Here is a 9,483-nt window from a genome sequence, read left to right as displayed (position 1 = left end):
GGTTTATTATTATTATTAGTTTGTATAATCGTTCCGCTCGGAGTGTGTCCTGATCCGAAGCTGGGACGGAAGGGGGAAAGGGCGCTTTTTGCAAGTTGCAACCGGATCCGTTTTGCCAAGCGACCGCAGGGCTTTTCTGTCGAAAGCAAACGCTGCTGCCAGCATCTTTGAGCCTCAAAGCTGCCGTTCCAAACATCATTAGGGCTTAAGTTTAGGGGACGTATTCTGGGGTTGCGCATGAGTCCCCTTCCGTTTCAGCCAAAGCCAAGCAGTATCTGCTGTTATGGAAAACTACCCTACAATAAAGCAGAGCATCCCGAAATCATAAAGGATACAAAAGTTGACCATAGTCTCATTAGCGAGCAGAGCGTAAAGTGGCGTGGCTGTAAAGAATTCGGAGCTTCATAGGCAAATATGCAGAATGCAATCTTTAAAAAAATCACAACTAGCTTGGAGACCCGGCGCTGCCCGGGTTATTTGAGAAAGGCATTGTGTGGCAAAGGTGTTCTTTATCCGTTATCAGTTAGTGAAAGTACTGCGAATCCCATTGTGCATGGTCCATCCTCCTCCATACAGCACCTGCATGTCGAGTGGGTCATGGAGGCTTTGGGTGCCAAGTTTGGTCTTCATCAGTCACTGGATGAGGGTCGCAGCAGTCTGGGATGTGAGCGAAGGTACTTCAAGTCCCATCATCCATGGTCCGTCCTTCTCGAATCTGCACCAGGATGTAGAATGGGTCGTGGGGGCTCAGTTTGCCAAGTTTGGTCTCGATCAGTCATCGGAAGAGGGTGGCAGTGGTCTCAGAAAGTGAGTGAAGGTACTGCACGTCCCATCATCCATGGTCTATCCCCCTTAGAACTGCACCAGGATGTAGAGTGGGTCATGAGTACTCTGTGTGCCAAGTTTGGGTCTGGCATGTGATTTGGAGGGGCTACAATGTTCTGTGGGAAGGGAATCAGGTGAAGGTACTGCAAATCCCATCATTCATGGCCCATCCTGCCCTAAACCTCACCAGGTTGTAAAGTGGGCAATTGGGCCTCTGTGTGCCAAGTTTGGTCCTGATCCGTCATTGGTGTGGGCCACAGTGCTCTAAGGAAATGAGTTAAAGTACTGCAAGTCCCATCATCCATGGTCCATCCTCTCTCAAACTGCACCAGGACGTAGAGAGGGTCTTGGGTGGTCTGTGTGCCAAGTTTGGTCTTGTTATGTCATTGTTGGGGGACACAATGTGTTTTGGACTTTAACTCCAACCATTGGAATGTTGAGGCTGGCCAATATGCAAATTGTACCACAGTGGCAGCCAATCAGAAAGCTGCCACATACACCGTCCTCCCTCCCGTCCTCCCTCCACATACAAACACTCTCTTTTATTATATATATAGATAATAAGAAATAATTGCATCTCTTAATCAAGAACTGGGTCTGAGCTACTCCAAAACCCATTTCTTAAGTTTCAAAGGGAGGGAAAACTCAATCACTACATCTCTCCTGACACACAAGTAGAGCGAGACCTCAAAGCACACAGCACAGACGCTCCAGACTAAAGTGTAAGAAGGCAGATTGAAAAAGCTTGCAGTAGAAAAGTATCTGTTGTTGTAAGACTGTAGGATCTATTTAGCAATATTAAATGACCACTCACAAGCCGGTTTTGCTTTGAAATGGATATATTGCATGTATCTCTGCAGCAAAGAAAGACACTACTGACTTTTCCCCACCACCACTTCCTTTTATACACCTTTTGTACCCATCTCCCTCTTCTCAGTTTCCTTCTTGGAGCTTGTTGCTTCACAAGTTTCAATACAAGGTTTCCAAAGTGTCACAGAGAGAGAATTGAGGCAGCCAGGATGATTCAGTCAGGATGTCACGGAGGGAATTTGTGATGTCTTCATGCCGTCAGAAAGTGACTCCTGATAATTGTAAACAATCAAAATGAGTAGGTTCTTGTGGGTTTTTTCGGGCTATAGGGCCATGTTCTAGAGGCATTTCTCCTGACGTTTCGCCTGCATCTATGGCAAGCATCCTCAGAGGAAGTGAGGTCTGAAATCAAAATGAGAGCAGAAACAGAAACGATAGAAGAAATACATACATTCCCAACTGCCATTCAGGAGATGTGGGGATTCCCTCAGCCTATACGAAACTAACCAACTGTTCCTCATTGAGGACTTGAGTCTTGGGCATTGTGGGGTTGAATTCCAACATCTGCCAAAGCTCAAAACTCTGCAGCCTTGGGCTTGAATTTTGCAGTAGTTTTCATTCCGGTTCCTTGTTTCCAAACCGAAGTCCCAAAGTTGCAGCCGCTAAGGATTTCCAACACGTTTCTGCACTTTGAGAAAGACGAGTGACGTTTCGATTGCATTTGAAAATACCCAGCAGGATTCGTTCAAAAACGTAGTTTTCGACATGGTTCCCTGGTCTTGAGGGCTAGCACCTTAAATGAGAAAGAAACAAGATTGTCAGGACCCCGAATTCTAGGCCTGATGGTCAACTCGGCCATCTTTTATCGATACCGGACGAACGGGAATGTTTTTGAGCAAAGAACAAGGCTGGTTATTGGTTTGGGTGGGTTTTGGAACAACCGGAAAAAGCTCTCCAGAAAACACTTTAGAGAGAGCAAAAAGAGCTTTGCATGCTGGAAGATCCCAAATTCCTTGTGTTTTAGGAGTATTTCTAGTAACAGGATTGGGAAAGCAGTAATAGAGAAGCATGGCCAATTTGGATGTGGTTCATTGCACTCCGCCGACGTCCCTCCTTGCATCTTCCTCTGTGCCAAACACATTTGCATGACTTTGCGTGCATTTTGGGGACTGGGTTGTTGCGAGTTTTCCGGGCTGTCTAACCATGTTCCAGAAGCATTCTCTCCTGAAGTTTCGCCTCCATCTACAGCAGGCATCAATTGTAAACTAGAAAAACGGGGTTTACGGTGTTCCCTCGCTACCTCAAGGTTCGCTTTTGGCGGACTCGCCATTTCGCGGTTTTTAAAAAATATGCATTTTAGTAGCGAGGGAACATTGAGCGGAAAGGCCCTTACTCAATCGGCTCTTCTTCCCTTCTTCCCCTCTTTACCTTCTTCCTCCTCCGTGGCTGCTGCTGTTCCTCCCCCCTCGCTACTTTGTGGTTCACTTTTGGCGAACTCGCTGTTTTGCAGTTTTCAAAAAATATTAATGTAAAATTTATATTGCGGTATTTTTCGCTGTTTGGTGAGTTTTTGCCGCTGCCGCTCTCCGAGGCGCTTTCCCTCCTCTGTCCTCCCTCCCTCCCTCCAGCCTTGAAGGGCCTTTCCTTCCTTTCCTTCACTTTATTTTAAGTTTATAAAGACTTAAAATAGTGTATAACTACTAGGCCTGTTCATGGTTCTGAAGTACTTACAAAACTAAAGTTCTGGTGGTGAAAATTTCAGAACTCTAACAAAACTCTCAAAATTTCATTATAAACAGCAGTTCTTAATTAATTCTGTCATAAAAATCTCCAATAATGAAGTAAATAATTAAATTTTGAGTTCTGAAATTTTCACCACCAGAACTTAATTTTGTAAATACTTTAGAACCATGCATTGAACATGCATAAAATAATGTATAAATATGGAAATAAATCTAGCGTCCCCACATCGCAGTTTTTCACTTATCGCGGGTGGTCCTGGAACGTAACACCCGCGATAAGTGAGGGAACATTGTATCTATCTCCTAGTTTCCAACAGACCTCACAACCTCTGAAGATGTAGGAGAAATGTCAGGAGAGAGTGCTTCTGGAAAATGACCATACAGCCTGGTAGACTCACAAAAACCCAGTGATTCCGGCCATTAAAGCCTTCAACAATACTTTGGGGACTGTTTCTCTCTCCCCAACATAAAGAATATTAGAAATGGAAGGATGTATATAGATATATATATATAGAGAGAGAGACTGTTGAATACCAATAACGTTAGAGGCACCCCAACAGCAATAACACAAGGCAAATCATGCTTTTTTTTTGCGGCGGAAGGATTACAGATGGCTTTTAACCCACTCACCATTGGATTCCATGGAATTCCCCATTTTTTCCCCCCCTTTGGCCAGTAACTTTTGACGAAATCCAGGTTGTTCGGCGCCATGCATTTGTGTGTCCATCTTGTTTCTCTCTCTTCCCCCCTTTTTTAATTTATTCAAGAGGACTCTTTAATTGTAATTTTCATTTGCGGTATCTTGTATTTTTATTTGCAATTTTCAGATGTGAAGACAACAAAAAACAATACGGGGTGGTGGGTGGGGGGGGTAAACAAAGGCAAACCAAGAAAACCATTCTCAAGCAGTGTTGCATTCTTCATTATTATTATTTTTTTTCTTTAGAGCTAACCACTCTAAAATTTGTTTGGTCAAAGTCAATTAGTGTAACTAATTGTAACATATTCTTTTAAATAAATTGATTTATTGATGAAACGGCCGAGTCTCTAGTCCGTCTCATTGGCATTTGGGGATGCTGGGAGTGATCGTGGACGGAAAGCAAGCTTCTTGCAAAGAGATGTTCTCGGTTTATATTCAGCATCCTGATAATATCTTCCTTCCCTCTTTCCTTTTCTTCCTTCCTCCTTCCTGGAGAGAATTGTTTTGAAATTTCCTGGCAGATCCCAGAGACAGACTCTCTTTTCCCAGATAATTAGAGATAAGGAAAGGAAAACCAGGTGAGTGAGGAATGATGTTATGGGAGGGAAGCAGGTGTGTGAGGAATGATGTTATGGGAGGGAAGCAGGTGTGTGAGGAATGATGTTATGGGAGGGACTGAGGACTTTTAAAATGGTTCCTGCTGGTACAGTCCTTTGTGAGAGCAACATTGTATTCAGGTGAACACAACGTTCCTTCCTTCCTTTTCTCCCCTTTCCCCTTCCTTCCTCCTTTCCTTCCATCCATCCATCCCTTCCCTTCCTTTTTCCCCTCTACTCTCCCTTCTTTCTCACCTTTCTCCCTCCTTTTTCCTTCCTTCTTTCCTTTCTCAATTCCCCTTCATTTATTTGTTCCATCTATCTTTTCCTTGCCCTCTTTTCTTTCCCCTTCCTTCCTTTTCTCCCTTTCCTTTCCTTTCTCCTTCTTTCCTCTTTCCCCTTCCTCCCTTTTTCCCTTCCTTCCTTCCTTCCTTCCTTCCATCCATCCATCCATCCATCCATCCTGCCAACTTGCCTTTACTTGCCTTTTTCCTTCCTTCCTGCCTGCCTTGCCCTCTTTGCCCTCTCCTTTCTTCTCTCTCACTTCTTCCCTCTTTTTAGCCTTCTTTCCTCTTTCCCCTCCTCCCTTTCTCTCCTTCCTTCCTTTCCTGCCTTGCCCTTTTCCCTCTCTCCTTCCTTTCTCCTTCTTTCCTCTTTCCCCTTCCTCCCATTTTCCCTTCCTTCTTTCCTTCCTTCCTTCCATCCATCCATCCTGCCGACCAGCCCTGCCTTGCCCTTTTCCTTCCTTCCTGCCTGTCTTGCCCTCTTCCTTCCTTTTATCCTTCTTTTCTCTTTCCCCTCCTCCCTTTTGTTCCTCCCTTCCTGCTTGCCTGCTTTGCCCTCTTCCCTCTCTTTCCTTTTCTTTCTCCTTCTTTCATCTTTCCCCTTCCTTTTTCCTTTTCCCCTTCCATCCGTCCATCCATCTTGCCAACCAGCCTTGCCTTGCCTTGCCCTTTTCCTTCCTTCCTTCCTTCCTTCCTTCCTTCCTGCCTGCCTGCCTGCCTTACCCTCTTTGCTCTCTCCTTTCTTCTCTCTCTCTCCTAACTTCCTTTTATCCTTCTTTCCTCTTTCCCTTCCTCCCTTTTTTCCTTCCTTCCTTCCTGCTTGCCTGCCTTGCCCTCTTCCCTCTCTCCTTCCTTCCTTTTCTCCTTTTCTCCTCTTTCCACTTTCCCCTTCCTCCCTTTTCCCTTCCTTCCATCCATCCATCCATCCATCCATCCATCATGCATCCTGCCAACCAGCCTTGCCTTGTCCTTTTCCTGCCAGCCTGCCTTGCCCTCTTTGCTCTCTCCTTTCTTCTCTCTCCCTCCCTCCTTCCTTTTATCCTTCTTTCCTCTTTTCCCTCCTCCCTTTTGTTCCTTCCTTCCTTCCTGCTTGCCTGACTTGCCCTCTTCCCTCTCTCCTTCCTTTACTTTCTCCTTTCCTCTTTCCCCTTCCTCCCTTTTTCCCTTCCTTCCATCCATCCATCCATCCATCCATCCATCCATCCTGTCAACCATCCTTGCCTTGCCTTGCTCTTTTCCTTCCTGCCTGCCTTGCCCTGTTTGCTCTCTCCTTTCTTTTCTCTCTCTCCTTCCTTCCTTTTATCCTTCTTTCCTCTTTTCCCTACTCCCTTTTGTTCCTTCCTTCCTGCTTGCCTGCCTTGCCCTCTTCCCTCTCTCCTTCCTTTCCTTTCTCCTTCTTTCCTCTTTCCCATTCCTCCCTTTTCCCCTTCCATCCATCCTGCCGACCAGCCTTGTCTTTCCTTGCCCTTTTCCTTCCTTCTTGCGTGCCTTGCCTTGCTTACGTTCTCTTCCATTCTGCCACCTGTCTACTCATACGCTCAGCTCAGAAGCGGAGTGATATTCAGGATAGCATCCTAATGGATTGTATCCCACTCTTCTCTCAAACTGTGGCTCCAAAGAACATCAAAGAGTGGTCAAAGTGGCCAAAAATTATCAATACAGAAGAATTGACAAGGCAGGAAAGGCCTGGAACTGGGAAAGGCAAGCTTTGAAAGCAAGCTCCTCCCTTTTCCTTTCTTTCGAACTCCGTTTGCAAGGAGTCAAGATAACTGAGGACCGAGGGAGGAAAGTGGAACGAAGAGAGAGAAACCGGGACATTTTCACAGCAGCCGAAAGAGTGGGATGGCACAGGAGGAATTGGGGTTGCACAGATCAGGGAACGATTTACTAAGCTTGCGTTTGCAGACAGCGAGAATGAAAAAAGCACAGATGCAAGGCTTTTAAGTCTCCCAGGATCGTATTTTAGGCAGCTGAGCCGAAATAAAAATACGTCCATCTCTGCAGCTCAGCAGCCGGCGATGATCCTAAACGCTCCTGACGGAGACTACTATGTGGGTCAAATCAATACGGATCCCTTGGGGAAGAAAGGAAGGCGGAAGAGATAAACGCAGGGAGGAAAAGCCAAATCAGGCCTACGCGGGAGGCAAAGGAAAGGTTTCCAGCCTCTCATGTCATCCGTACCTTGGAAAGACACAGATCCCAGGGTCTCTTGGGGACTTTGGGAACGCAGGTTGTGATTCGGAGAACGAAGTAATGGTGTTCCGGAGCATGACTAACAGAACATGGTTCCCGAGGCGGAAATAATAGTGAAAGGAGAGGCATGAGTCCTACTTTGATTTGAAACTGGTACATCCGTGTGCAGTGAAATAACCGCATACGAAATAAACAGAAGGAAGGAAAGGAAAAGAGGAAAGGTACGAACGGAGAAGATAGAAAAAGAAGGGAAGAGCAAAAGAAGTCGAGGGGGAAAGGAAGGATGAACGACAGACAAGGTGAACGAGGAAAAGGAAGGAAGGTGCCTCAAAGAAAATGCAAACCCAGAAAAAAATGGTTATATATGCCAATATGGCAGTGGTTCTCAACTTGGGGGTCGCAACCCCCAGGAGGGTCGCTTGGCCATTTCGGAGGGGTCGCGAGACTGCCTCCGTTGGCCCCACCCCAAGGGCCAGGCGAGGGCTCCTTCGCGCTAGGCCTGGCGTTGTGAAAAGCCCGCCTTGCATTCTCGCCATTGGGGAGGGGCCGGGGCAGGTGAGGGGTCCTCCACGCGAGGCCTGACCTCGCACAAAGCCCGCCTCGCCTGCCTCACATTCTCGGCAAGGGCGTGGGTCAGACGAGGGGTCCTCCACGCAAGGCCTGGCTTTGCGCAAAGCCCGACTCGCCTGCCTCGTGTTCTCGCCATCAGCAAGGGCGCGGAGCAGGCAAGGGGTCCTCCGCATGTGGCCTGACCTTGCGCACGGCTCGCCTCGCCTGCCCCACATTCTCAGCGAGGGCGTGGGGCAGGTGAGGGGTCCTCCGTGCGAGGCCTGACCTCGTGCAACGCCTGCCTCACCTGCCTCACGTTCTCACCATCGGCGAGGGCGCGGGACAGGCAAGGGGTCCTCCACGCGAGGCCTGACCTCGCGCAAAGCCTACCTCACCTGCCTTGCGTTCTCGCCATCGGCAATGGCGTGGGGCAGGCAAGGGGTCCGCCGCACAAGACCTGGCCTCGCGCAAAGCCCACCTCGGCTGCCTTGCATTCTCGCCATCGGCAAGGGTGCAGGGAAGGCAAGGGGTCCTCCGTGCGAGGCCTGACCTCGCGCAACGGCCACCTCACCTGCCTCACGTTCTCGCCATCGGCGAGGGCACGGGTCAGGCAAGGGGTCCTCCACACGAGGCCTGACCTCGCGCAAAGCCTGCCTCGCCTGCCTTGCGTTCTCGCCATCGGCAAGGGCGTGGGGCAGGCAAGCGGTCCTCCGTATGAGGCCTAACCTCGCGCAAAGCCCGCTTCACCTGCCTCGCGTTCTCACCATCGGAGAGGGCGCGGGGCAGGCAAGGGGTACTCCACACGAGGCCTGGCCTCACACAAAGCCCGCCTCGCTTGCCTCGCATTCTCGCCGTCCGGGAGTTCTGTGTGGAGGTCTCAGTGGTCTGTGGAAGTCAGCGCTGAATCGGTTGAAGATCCTGCAAATCCATATTTTTTCTGATTAATCATGATGCTTTACTTATGTTGAATTTGTAACAAAACACATCCTTCATATCAGATATTTACATTACAATTTGTAACAGTAGCAAAATTACCGTTATAAAGGAGCAACGAAAATAATTTTATGGTTGGGGGTCACCACAACATGAGGAACAATATTTAGGGGTCCCGGTGTTAGAAAGGTTGAGAACCACTGCAATATGGGGTGTTGTGAGTTTTCTGGGCAGCATAATAATAATAATAAGAAGAAGCCGAAGAAACCAGTAAAGATGGTCCCAGTGGTGATCAGCACACTGGGTACAGCGCCTAAAGACCTTGGCCTGCACTTAAAAATAATTGACGCTGACAAAATTACCACTTGTCAGCTGCAAAAGGCCACCTTACTGGAATCTCCACACATTATTCGCCGCTACATCACACAGTCCCCAACTTCCCAAAACATTTGGGAAGTTTCCAACATGTGATCCAATACAACAGCTAGCAGATTGATCTTGTTTGCTATGTACTCATCTTGCTGTGTTTCAGTAATAATAATCACCATCATCTGCAAAGACTCTGGGACAAGCTGGTCAAGGGGGTCCCAGTGGTGATCGGCACACTGGGTGCAGCGCCTAAAGACCTTGGCCTGCACTTAAAAACAATATGCGCTGACAAAATTACTGGGATCTGCACGCATTATTCGCCAATACATAACACAGTCCTAGACACTTGGGAAGTGTCCGACGTTTGATCCAATACAACAGCCAGCAGAATGATCTTGTTTGCTGTGTTTATAATAATACTAATAATAATAATAATAATAATAATAATAATAATAATAAAGTGTACACAGTCCTAGACGCTT

The sequence above is a fragment of the Anolis sagrei genome, chromosome 12 (assembly GCF_037176765.1).
Source record: "Anolis sagrei isolate rAnoSag1 chromosome 12, rAnoSag1.mat, whole genome shotgun sequence".
NCBI classification, from domain to species: Eukaryota; Metazoa; Chordata; class Lepidosauria; order Squamata; family Dactyloidae; genus Anolis; species Anolis sagrei.
This window is presented reverse-complemented; position numbering follows the sequence as displayed.